General features: G+C 42.3%; 1 long non-coding RNA gene across 1 annotated transcript in view; it reads left to right on the forward strand.

Annotated features, from left to right (window-relative positions):
* Nucleotides 1–9,279, forward strand: part of LOC147914038 (uncharacterized) — a 343,556-nt gene extending 334,277 nt beyond the window's left edge. Inside the window, exon 4 of the long non-coding RNA XR_015555726.1 lies at nucleotides 9,123–9,279. This is a non-coding gene — a long non-coding RNA (uncharacterized LOC147914038). The remainder of the gene's footprint in view (nucleotides 1–9,122) is intronic.
* Nucleotides 9,280–11,660: the final 2,381 nt, after the last annotated feature.

Here is an 11,660-nt window from a genome sequence, read left to right on the forward strand (position 1 = left end):
ATATTATGGAAAACCTTTCCCAAAGCTTCTCAAAATCAGTTTTAAAATGCAAGAGGAACACAGTCAAAATCCTTGTAGGTTAGTGTTTCGTTAAAAACCCAAACTTATAAGACTAAAAGAGCTAGAAAGTCAACAGAGAACAAAATGGCAAGAAAATACCTCAGCACTACTTTATATATATGTATATGTAATATATGTATATAATATGTGTGTAACACATCTATCTGTATATTATATATGTATAATATAATATGTATATGTATATAACATAGTATTATACATGTAATATTATATATAATATATATTATATAACATATTTTACAGGGTGCAGTCCTTATTGAAGAAAAAAATTTTGTTCCCAAAGAGTTTGCAAGAAAGTTATTTGGAATTCAAAACACATTTTCTATATTAACAAAGGCAATGATGGTTAGGTATGCTGGTTAGAAAACCACAAAAGCTTATTGAATTTGTAGTTGAAACTGTATAATTATTAAAACAATACAAACAAGTTAATTTGTTAAATACTTACTTAAATGTGCCAGGTCTGTACACGGATAGTCTGCAAGGGAGGCACCGTGAGCCTAGTTACAGGTAAGGCAAGGAAAGCCAGGGAAGTTCAGTGACTCCGATTCACAAAGCTGAGAGAGGGTCTGGAGGCGTGTTGTATGACACGTGTTTTCCACCCTGCGTTGCACATGTCGGAGATCAGTGGATTCTGTAGGGTTCTCACCTCCTGTCCTCTAGCATGGAAGAAGTGTTCTCTCTATTGGAGGGCTTCCTACCCTGGACTCACAATCCCCTCTCCTCTTGCCTCCTCAGGAGTTTACTCCAGCAAATATCTCCTCTCAGTTTTTTGTTTAACTCCTTCTATCTCTACTAGCTCTTTCCTCTCAACCTATAAAGCTGCTCGGGTCTCTTTCATCCAAAACAAGAGACAAACAAAACTTCCCTTTGGGCATTTGCCTCCTTTAGCTGGTGTGCTCTCTGCCTCCTTCCCTTCTCAGCCAAGATTCTTAACACCACCCCTCCTGGGAACGTCCTCGCAGTGCCTCACCCCCTTGTCATCTGGTGTCCGTTGTGGGGGTCCCTGAGCCACTCCAGCTGTTGTCCCTAAGGACCACTCTGTTGCCAGCCCCGGTGAGCACCCCATACTCCTCACCCTGCTGCTGCTGCATTTGACCCTGAGCCCCGCCTACTGCTCGAACCCCCTAGATGCATAGCTTCTGTGGACAGCACTGGCTTTTCTTCCTAGCAGTCTGACTTCTTTGTGGATGCCTCTTCCTTTATTTTCACTGCATTGGCTCCTATTCCCACTGCTCTCATCACTGTATGTATTCCCTCAGAATAACCTCATTCATACATTATTTCAGCACACATTTTTTTTTTCCGCTAAAAACTCCAAAGTCTGTGTCCCTAGTCCTAAGTGATACTAACAATCCGCGGGACAGCCCCATTTAAATGACCTACCCTCACCACTCCACCCTGTGCCCTCCCCAGCCCTACCCCCTTCATCTCTGTTTCAGTGGACAACAGCATCAGCCACCTAGCCAAGCTGGAATCTGAAATCGTCCCAGACCCCTCCCTCTCCCTTTCCCCACTGGCCTCATACAATCAGCTCCACTAATCTGTCCCAAACTTGTCACCTCTTCTCCATCTCTAATGTAATGACTTCATCGCCTGTTTCCTAGATTATCATCGCAAAACAATCTTCTTACCTCCTGTTTCACCATCTCCAGTCTTCCTTCATCAGGTCTTTAGGAATGAAACATAAATCTGAATTCTTAACTTCCCTGAGTAAATTCCTTTAGAGCTCTAAATTACCTGTTCATTAGCCAAGGAGGCCCACCTGTGACTTGTCTCGTCCCTAACTCTCCAGGCTTCTCACTCACCGTGACGCCTCTCCCATAACAATTACCTGATTGCAGTGTCCTGCACACAAAACTCTGGTTCACAAGGCCAGGCCTTTGCTCTCACTGTTTCCTCCACCTGGAATGTTATCCCATCCCATCTGAAAGTCATTCATTCTTCAGTACGTTTCTCAGCAACCCTATCTTCCAGGAACTATACCAAACTTTCACCAAAGGGGGATAGAAGCCCTTCCTTTATGATCCCATACCATCAGCATTGCCCTCTCCCACCACACCCGGCAGGCTGTATTGTAATTATTTCTCTCCTTGCCTGTCCTCCTGGACAGCGAGTTCATTGAAAGCAGGGATCCTGGTTGTTCAACCCTGTTTCTCCAGTGTTTAGCAAGGGGCAGACCACCAAGTGAATGCTGAGTGAATTTTTGTTGCCCTCAATTGGATTTGTCAAGTTAACCTTAAACTGGGGCTTTGAAAATGAAAACTGAGCTGTGGCAGGCACTTCAGTAGGGTCAGAAGAAGCTAAGCTAATTTTGGAATGTCCTAATTGTGAGAAAGACCTCAACTGACCCTGCTGGCTGTGGCAGTGTCCATTGTGAAGCCAGAATATAGCAGCACTGCTGTGACTACTGAGATCCACTGGGGGAGAGTTGGAGGGGCTGCCTAGGAGAAGCTTTCCTCATTGCAGGGAGAAGTGAGTCTTCTCAACTGCTCTGCGTCTCTCCTGTCTACTCTTGTTTGAAGGCGTAACATATTTTCTTTGGTAGGGGAAGTTACTCATTGCTAGTCCAAGCTCTGTCTTGGAATGTGACCTAGGCATTTGGCCTCCTGGTTAATAATTAAGAGTGCCTATTTCAAGTCCTGGGAAAAGAAGTTCCTTGCAATCACTTCTCTGCCACTTTTTGCCTATAAATTAATCCATCAAGAAGATGGTCTTTCCTCCATCTCTTAAGGGATTCACACCATTTATGCAAACTCCTGGAGGCTTGAGTCTGAGTTCAGATGCCCTAATGAGTTCAGGAGCAGAGAGCTCTTTCAATGGCAGGCCCGCATTTGCATATAGAATGATGTTGGTGCAGGCAGCAGTGGGATCTCAAGTCTGTCGTTCCCTCAAGCGGCCCCCGTGTCCTCACACTAAGAGAGGGAAGCTCAAGTTGCCCGAACTCTGTCACCTAATTCTCCATTTTCATTTTGTAGAAGGCTCCAGTGAATCTGAGTAGGTTAGACCCAATTCCGCCTCCTTGTAACGCATTTAATCATTCATTCATTTATTCATCCATCATCATTACTATTATGCACCAGTTCTGTGCCACAGGACCAGCAGTCACTGAAGGGCAGGACTCCACCAAGGGAGGGGCTGGCATCCTGGCTCTGCCCTCTTTCTAGGCAATGCTTATAGACATCTAGTTCCTGAGGTAAGGGTGAGATGGTAGGGAAAACAATCCATACTTACTGAGTGAGATGGTAGGGAAAACAACCGTATAGATGGCACACCTTTTGGACTCATTTCCGTGTGCTCACGGAAGGTAAAGTTAGTGGCATGGAAATTAAGGCACAGTTGCTATTCCTGATACAGATGGAGGGAGTGTGATTTGGTGTAAATGCGTGATCTTAGGGTAATCACATCTAATCCTACCACTTTATGTGATTTGGGGCAAGACATTTAACCCCTCTAAGCTTCAGATTCCTCAACCGTAAAGTGAGAATAATGCTATCTTGCAGGGTTGTTCCTAAAGCTTCTATAAATTCATGTATGTAAAGTACCTAGCACAGGGCTTGGTATCAAGTGAGTGCTTTATAAATATTACTCACTTTCTCCTCTACAGCACAATTTTAGGCCTCTTGAGGCATACGAAGATGACTAAGACAAGATACTAAGTTATGTGCTTTCAAACAGCTTACTAGACACTTAATTAACAATAAAGGATAGTCTATATTACACACCAAGAAAGTAATGCCCCAGGGCCGGCCCGGTGGCACAAGTGGTTAAGTGGGCATGCTCCGCTGCGGCGGTCCAGGGTTCACTGGTTTGGATCCCGGGCGCGCACCGACGCACCACTTGTCAAGCCATGCTGTGGCGGCGTCCCATATAAGGTAGAGGAAGATGGGCACGGATGTTAGCTCAGGGCCAATCTTCCTCACCAAAAAGAGGAGGATTGACATCGTATGTTAGCTCAGTACTGATCTTCCTCACAAATAAATAAATAAATAAATAATAAAGAAAGTAATGCCCTCAGGGAATTCAGAAAGAGAAATGTGAGCAGTGGAAGTAAAGATAAAGTTGTGAAGAGGAGCTAGAACAAATGAAAGATAGATAAGATAGATGGATGGATGAATGGATGGATGGTTGGATGGACGGACAAATAGATAAATTGAGAGATGATAGATAGACAGATTGATGTAGGCAAATAGACAGACAGACTTGTGTTAGAAGAACTCTTGTTATATTAGTTGAATGAGAGGGATGGGTGGGTAAATGGTTAGTCAAAAGGCCTAAAGGCGTGAATCCTCAATGGAGAGTTAGTGAGCCTTTATAGAAGGTATACAGATACAGTAAGAGAGAGATAGTTGAAACAGCAATTTAGCAGCAGATGGTGTAGAATCAAAGGATCCCTGTGTCTGAGCTATTACCTAACCCAATTCCTGGTCTGTGTAGGAGTCCTGTCTATAGCATCCCAGCACTAGTGCTTTAGTCTCTGTGATAACTAAGAGCTTAGCATTTCCCATCCACCACTTTGTGGATGGCATGTGATACCATTTATTGACAGTGATACCATTTATTGACAGTCTGCTCAGTACCATGCTTTTTCTATACATTATCTTAAATCCTCTCAAGTGCCCTTGAAGAAGGTATTATTATCCTCATTTTATAGAAGAGCAAACTGAGGTACACAAATCTTATAGCTAATTAAGGGACCCAGGATCTGCACCAGGTCTTTAGGGCTCCAAAGCCTGCTGAGTCTACCTAGCATATTTCTGTTCATAGAGGAGACAACTCCTTAGGTATCAGTCTTGTCCAGCCTAAGAACTCGCCCCTCAAAAGCCTTTCCTAGCCATAAGGAATGGTCCTGCCCACGTCCTAATGCCTGCACAACTCTCATTGCTTTTTCTTTTTTTGATATCTGGTACTTAGAACCATCTCTTATAAATTTAATGTCTCTTTAAATTCTGTTTCATAAATTCTTTCTTTGTACTTTCTTTAAATTAGAAAGAATTATCAAAAGCTAATAGAAATTTTAAAGACTTGCTCTTGCTCTCATTCATGCTGACCTGAAAAAAGTCTATTATCTGTCCCATTGCACAATCCAATGTCTTCCCTCCAAAAGATGTATTAAAGTCTTTAGCTATTCAAGGGATTCAACTGACCGAGCATGGTTGGGTCATTGTAACTTGATTTATCAGATTCTTAAAGATTGTCCTTGGTGGGCTCAGGGTCTGCCTGGGGACCGGCTCGGGAACCACTCTAGGAGTCATGCCATCTGACCTTCAGGACTGAGAAGGCAGTAGATGATGTCATCACATTTGCCAAGCAAGGCTCCAGAGATCAAGATGCCTTTGACTTAGAGGGATTCGTGAATACAGTCTATTCTTCACAGCTTCCGTTGCAAACCTCTGTTGTCAGGCCCTGAGTTAACCAACAAATTCAGCAAATTTTTGTTGCAAATCTACTACATCTCAGACTTTGTAGAAGACACTGAAGATGCAAAGCTAAGACCCATTTCTTACACTGAAGAAACTCACATTGCAGGCAACAAAAAAGCAGGCTATTTAACAGCTATATCTTATAGGTGTTGACCATCTCTGTTATAATAATCTGAACAAGGTGTTGTAGGAACACAGCCAAAGCAGGAATGTTCTCTACAACATCTGCAATATTAAGAATTTTAGCCTCTGTTTGAATACCCCCAGTCATTGGGTCCTCATTACTCCACAAAAAGTCTATTTCTTTGAAGGGCAATATAAGATACTAGTTAAGAATACAGGCTCTGGAGCCACGCCATTTGGGCACGTTATTTAAGCCCTCTTGTCTCAGTTTCCTTAATAATAAAGTGGGGAAATAATAGTACCAATCTCATTGGGCTATTATGAGGATTAAATAAATTAATACACATAAGGTACTTAAAATAGAGGCTAGCACATTGTAAGTATGCATGTCAATGTGAGCTACTATTGCTGTGAAGAAATGCTAGAAAACCTCCATATATTAAGTCTAAAGCTGCCTCAGTCTAATATCCATCCAATAGACCCAGTGCCATACCCTCTGGGCCAAAACCTGAACCAGCTCAAGCAGTCCCAAGAACATTCAAAGCTAGCTGGCAAAGCTGCAAAGGAAGGAAGGTTCTGTGCTATTCTTTTCAGAAGAGGAAAATGCTACTGAGTCCTCATTACATGATGTAGTGATTGTGTGGACTCTCCTAAGGAAAGACTGGAAGACCCAAAAAGGGAGTTTGTTTATAACTTTACTTGGAAGGTATTAGATTCATAACTAAAAGACTAGATCTTTATTGAGTCAATTCCATATGCAAAAACTTCTGTTGTTGGTACAATAGGAGTTGGAAAGATCAGTAAAAAATGGTTCCTTAGTGTGGGGTTTAGAACTTGAACTTTGATATGTGATTTAAATTTCAATCTCAGCTCTCCCACCTGCTAGATGTGTGACCTTGAGAAAACTTAAATTCACTGACCTTAAAATTCTTCGTCTATAAAATGAGATGATAATGATAATACCTGTCACGGAGTGTGGTTGTGGGAAATAGATGATATTTTTAAGTTATTTGCCATAGAACCTAGAATATAATAAATACCAAGTTAACATTGAGTACTTATTAATTTCCTATAAGCTCATAGTCTGACGGAGGAGAGAGAGAGAGAGCCAAATGGATGCATGAATAACTATGATTATAACAATGTCACATACGTATAATGTACAACAGATAAACACACATAGAAGACAATAGGAGAAGAACAGAAAGAAATTCTGCCTGCAGAGATAATGCTGCATTACAAGGTTGCAGACAGATGGATAAAGTTTTTTCTATCATTCACTTATTCATGCATTCGACAGCGTCTTTTGCATGCCAGCCACTGTCCTGGAGGATAGGGATCAATCTGCTTGTTGGGGAGGCAGAATTCCCAAAAGAAAGAGACAACAGCAAAGAGATAAGAGAGTAAACAGAATGTCCAAGAAAGAATAAGAACATTGTCATGGGAGGGATGTAAGGTGAATGGAAACCTGGACGAGCAGGAAGACTTTGAATGCCAGACTAAGGAATTTAGACTTCATTCTCCGTGCCGGTGGGTCTCAACCAGGGTGACTTTGCAGCTCCCCCTCCCCCGCCCTGCCAGGGGACATTTGGTAATGTCTGGAGACAGTTTTGGTTGTCATGACTGGCGGGGTGCTACAGGCATGTAGTGGGTAGAGGCCAGGGATGCTGCTAAACATCCTACAACACACAGGAGAGCTCCACACGAAAAAGAATGATCCGGTCCAAAATGTTAATGGTGCTGATGTTGAGAAGTCCTGCTCTAGGCAGTGGGGAGATGGAGCAGGTTTTAGAGCTGGGAGTGAGAAGATCAGCAATTAATCTAATTCTTCTGCAGGATGTACGGTTGTGGGAGATGCTGGGGTCAGGGAGACCAGAGGAGAGGGATTCGAAATGGTTTGGGAAGAGGTACTAATGAGGCATTGAAAGGAGATGGCTGGTGTGAGACACATTGCAGGGGGATAGCTACCTAACACAGCCACAGGATCAGCTGAAACAGTATAGGAAACACTGAGCACATCATGGGTGCTCAGCAAATATTACTGCAGGGGTATTTCCTTCCAGATGTTTGTAAATACACTTTCAACTTTGGATAATTTTGGATTTACAGCCATGCTGTAAAGATAGTTCAGAGAATTTCCGTGTACACTTCACTCAGTTTCCCCTAATGTTAACTCCTTGCATAACCATGGTACATTTGTCAAAACCAAACTATAGACTTTATTTAGATTCCACCAGTTTTTCCATTCATCTCCTTTTGCTGTTCCAGCACTCAATCCAGGACTCTGCATTGCATTTAGCTTCCATCTGTTTTTTATGTGCATATTTGTTTGTTGAAAAATAAATGCATTCACAGTGGTTAAAGTCAACTCCTCTCTGGAGTTCTTCTGAGCAGACCCAAATGAAGAGAGACCACTGTGCTGTGGTAACATCAGCTGTGCGCTTTGCTCAAAGTTCTCAGTAGCTACATCTTGGCAGGAAATCAACTCTGCAACTGACACTTTATTCTGTAAATGAAATTACTAAATTAAGGCAAGCTGTAGCTTTAAAAGGTTTCCTTTTAGGAGAATTAAATATCTCAATTTAATAGTATGGGATTCAAATTAAAAGAAGCTTCAAATTTCAGGTGCTCTTAAAAAAAAAGAAATTAAATGAGCTGGCCTCGTGGAATAGTGGTTCAATTCGGCATACTCCACTTCAGATCCTGGGCGTGGACCTACACCACTTATCAGCCGTGCTGTGGCGGCGACCCACATACAAAAACTAGAGGAAGACTGGCACAGATGTTAGCTCAGGGACAATCTTCCTCAAGCAAAAAAAGAGGAAAATTGGCAACAGATGTTAGCTCAGGGCAAATCTTCCTCAACAACAAAAATAAATAAATAAATAATAAAAAATTGAACCCAGATTATAAAAACAGATTGTTGAGCCAGTTCAAACAATCCTCAGTACCTCAGAATATGTGGTTGATGTGTCTGAGCTAGTGATCCAGTTCGACAGCTTTTGTCTACTTTGTCTTTTCTCTGTGGTCAGCCCCCCAGAGTGAGTGCAGAGAAGCCGGGTGTGGGTGTCTGGCTTCCTCGGGATGGCCCTTGACTACTGCTCTCGCTCCCCCTCGCCTTCTCTGTCGTTTATCCCTTGGTCTCAGTTCTGGTTCTTCAGTTTCCTGACTTCATACTCCAAATCCTAATACCTACCTCAGTTCCTTTTACTTGTTTTGTTTATATATAAAATTATACTATTAATACACATTTGTTGGAGAAAATTAGAACCTACAGATAAGCATAAAGGAGAAAATTGAAATTACCCATAATCCTATCACTAAGATCTTTACATTCTGTTTTCTAAAGTACACGTATATTTTCTCTCTAAATGGGCTGATATAGTGATAATAACATAACAGTATGTAGCCTTTGTGTGTGTATCAAGTTAGTTAATCCTTAAAATCCTTAAAAGAGTCCTATGAAGTGATACTATTATTATCTTCATTTTACAGCTGAGGAAACCAAGGCTCAGAGAGTGAGTGCCTTACCTGAGATCACACAGCTGGGATTGGGAGCAGTCAGGCCCCAGAACCTGTGATGTTAACCAGGACGCTGGGTACCACACTACATATTGTTTTATTGCCTATGTCTTTCTATTTAAAATAAATGATGAACATCTTTCTGTGTCAACACATATATTCTTCTTTTAGATATCTTTCATGTGTCCTATCTTACACGCAGTGCTTCAGTAAGTGTCTTTAACCATAAGTTGTAGGACCCATCTTGAATTTCTTACTCAGTCTTTTCTTGTTTTCATGACTCCTTTGGTCATCTTTGCTTCTGCTTCTCAATCTCATCACCTTCCTCCCTTCTCCCCATCCTCGCCCCAACTTCTATACACACGCACACACACTCCCCTCTACTCATCTCTCGGCCTAGTCCATTCCTTTGGTGTGGAAACATCCACGGTACTCCTAGCTGCTCACCTCCTCTGACAGTTGCACGGTCGTCAGCCATTCTATTAGGGAGAATGATGACTTTATTATGAAAGCTTCACTGTGGAGTCTTCATCTAGGTTTATACAAATATTCATTTCCACAAATATTTATTAGACATTGAGTATTTACAAAGCATTCTAGGGACACAAAAGTATAACTTCTCTCCTCCAGAAGTGTTCAGTCGTAGTGAATGACTGAGAGGCAAGTAGAACCATCCAGAATGTAAACTCTTAGTAAAATGAAGGTATTAATAACACGAGGTGGGAGCCAAGAGGAGGCAACTATGGATTTTGGTTGGAAGGCTTGAAGGTTTCCAGATGAGGTCACTGAAAGGTTAATTATCATGCACTTGTTCTGCCGTCAGTGTGTGTTATGTATGGTGGTTTGACAGGCTGGATCACCCAGGAGTGAGGGCCTTGAACCCAACATTTGAAGGAAAACAGCAGGAGGGTGACCAACCACACTGGTTTGCCCAGGACTGAGGGGGGTTTCCAGGCCACAAGACTTTTAGTGCTCAAACCAGGAAAACTGGGATGAGTTGGACACTCTAAATCACAGTGAACAGTACAGATAAAACTTATTGCCCTTAGCAAGCTCACATCCTAGAGAAGAGACACAGATTGCAAACTTGTAAAGGAATAAAAGGAAGTGATATCAGGTAGATAGTACACCAGACAAATAAGGCAGAGTAAGAGGAGAGAGGGACTGCAGTGCTGGGGCTGGGAGAGTGGCCTGCGTTGGATTGAGTAGTTGGAGAAGGTCTTCCGATCAGTTGTCTCTTAAGCAGAGACACGAATGTAGGGAGAGAGTCATGTGGACACCTGTGAGAAAACATTCCAGGCCAGTACAGCGCAGCACAGTGTGTGAGGGGGCAGAGAGGTGGCCAGGAGCTGGACCCCACAGGGCCTGTGGGTCATGGGAAGTCCCTTGGATCTCATTCCAAGAGAGAGACAATGGTGGAAGGTTTGAGGAGAGCAGTGGCGTCATCTGACGTACGTTTTACAGGGACCAGTCTGGCTGATATGTGGGACTAGAGCACAGGGAGGAAAGAGTGAGGCAGGAAGACTAATTAGGAGGCGATTGCAGTAATCCAGGAGAAGGACAAAATCCATATCAGAAAGTGCAGAGGCCTCAGACAAGCTTGGGCTTAACATCACCCCAGTCATTGCAAGTGCAAATTACTTAACTTCTGTTAGCCTTTAATCTTCTTATCTGCGAAGTGGGGATTAACAAATTGTGAAAGTTAAATGAAATCATTTATATGAAAGTGACTAGCAAAGTGCCTCCAGTTCTATTGTGAAAATACTAGAATGCCATAGGAATTAAAATGTTAAATCGCTAATGTGATTCTTAAGGCCAATGACTAGCCACACAAAATTCTGAGTCTTATTCAGACAGAAATGCGTATTCCCATGCACTGGTCGCATTCTTCTAGCTCTGTCAGTGTATGTATATGCTCTTCTTACTGCAATCAAAACATTAACAATTGCCTAAATGGACTTAGCAGTTTTTTGCTACTGTATCTTTGCTCCTGTGGTTTCCTCTACTCGGGAAAGCCTTTCCTTCCACCCCAAGCCTTTTCCTCTTGGCCCAGATCCAAATTTACCTTCCTGAGGTCTTCTACTCCAGCAGTCAGTCGCTGCTTTCTCGTTATTTTCTTAAGACTTTCTGTTTAGTTCTAACTCTATTGTACATTATCGCCTTTTATTATAATTTCTTATATGCCTAGTTTTCTAATAAGAAAAATAAAGAGCAGGGCCAGTGTTTAATTCATCTCGGGTCTTACAAGGGTATGCCACTCACTGCATAGCTCCGTCCCTGGCACATCGCAGGAGCTTAAGAAATTCCTAATGAGTTGGCCTTGAAATAATAGTGTTTATAGCTTGATCCCTGATATTCCATTAAGGAAAATAGAAACAGCACGCTCTAGAGAAAGAGCGGGTTTGAAGTCAGACACCTGAGAACAAAACAAGAGTCTGACATTTACTAAGCTGTGTGGTCTTGCCTAAATCAGTTTATTTATCTGAATCTGTTTCCTCATCTTTAAGCAGT

The sequence above is a fragment of the Ceratotherium simum genome, chromosome 22, assembly GCF_057802395.1.
Source record: "Ceratotherium simum simum isolate JZ-2026a chromosome 22, ASM5780239v1, whole genome shotgun sequence".
NCBI lineage: Eukaryota > Metazoa > Chordata > Mammalia > Perissodactyla > Rhinocerotidae > Ceratotherium > Ceratotherium simum.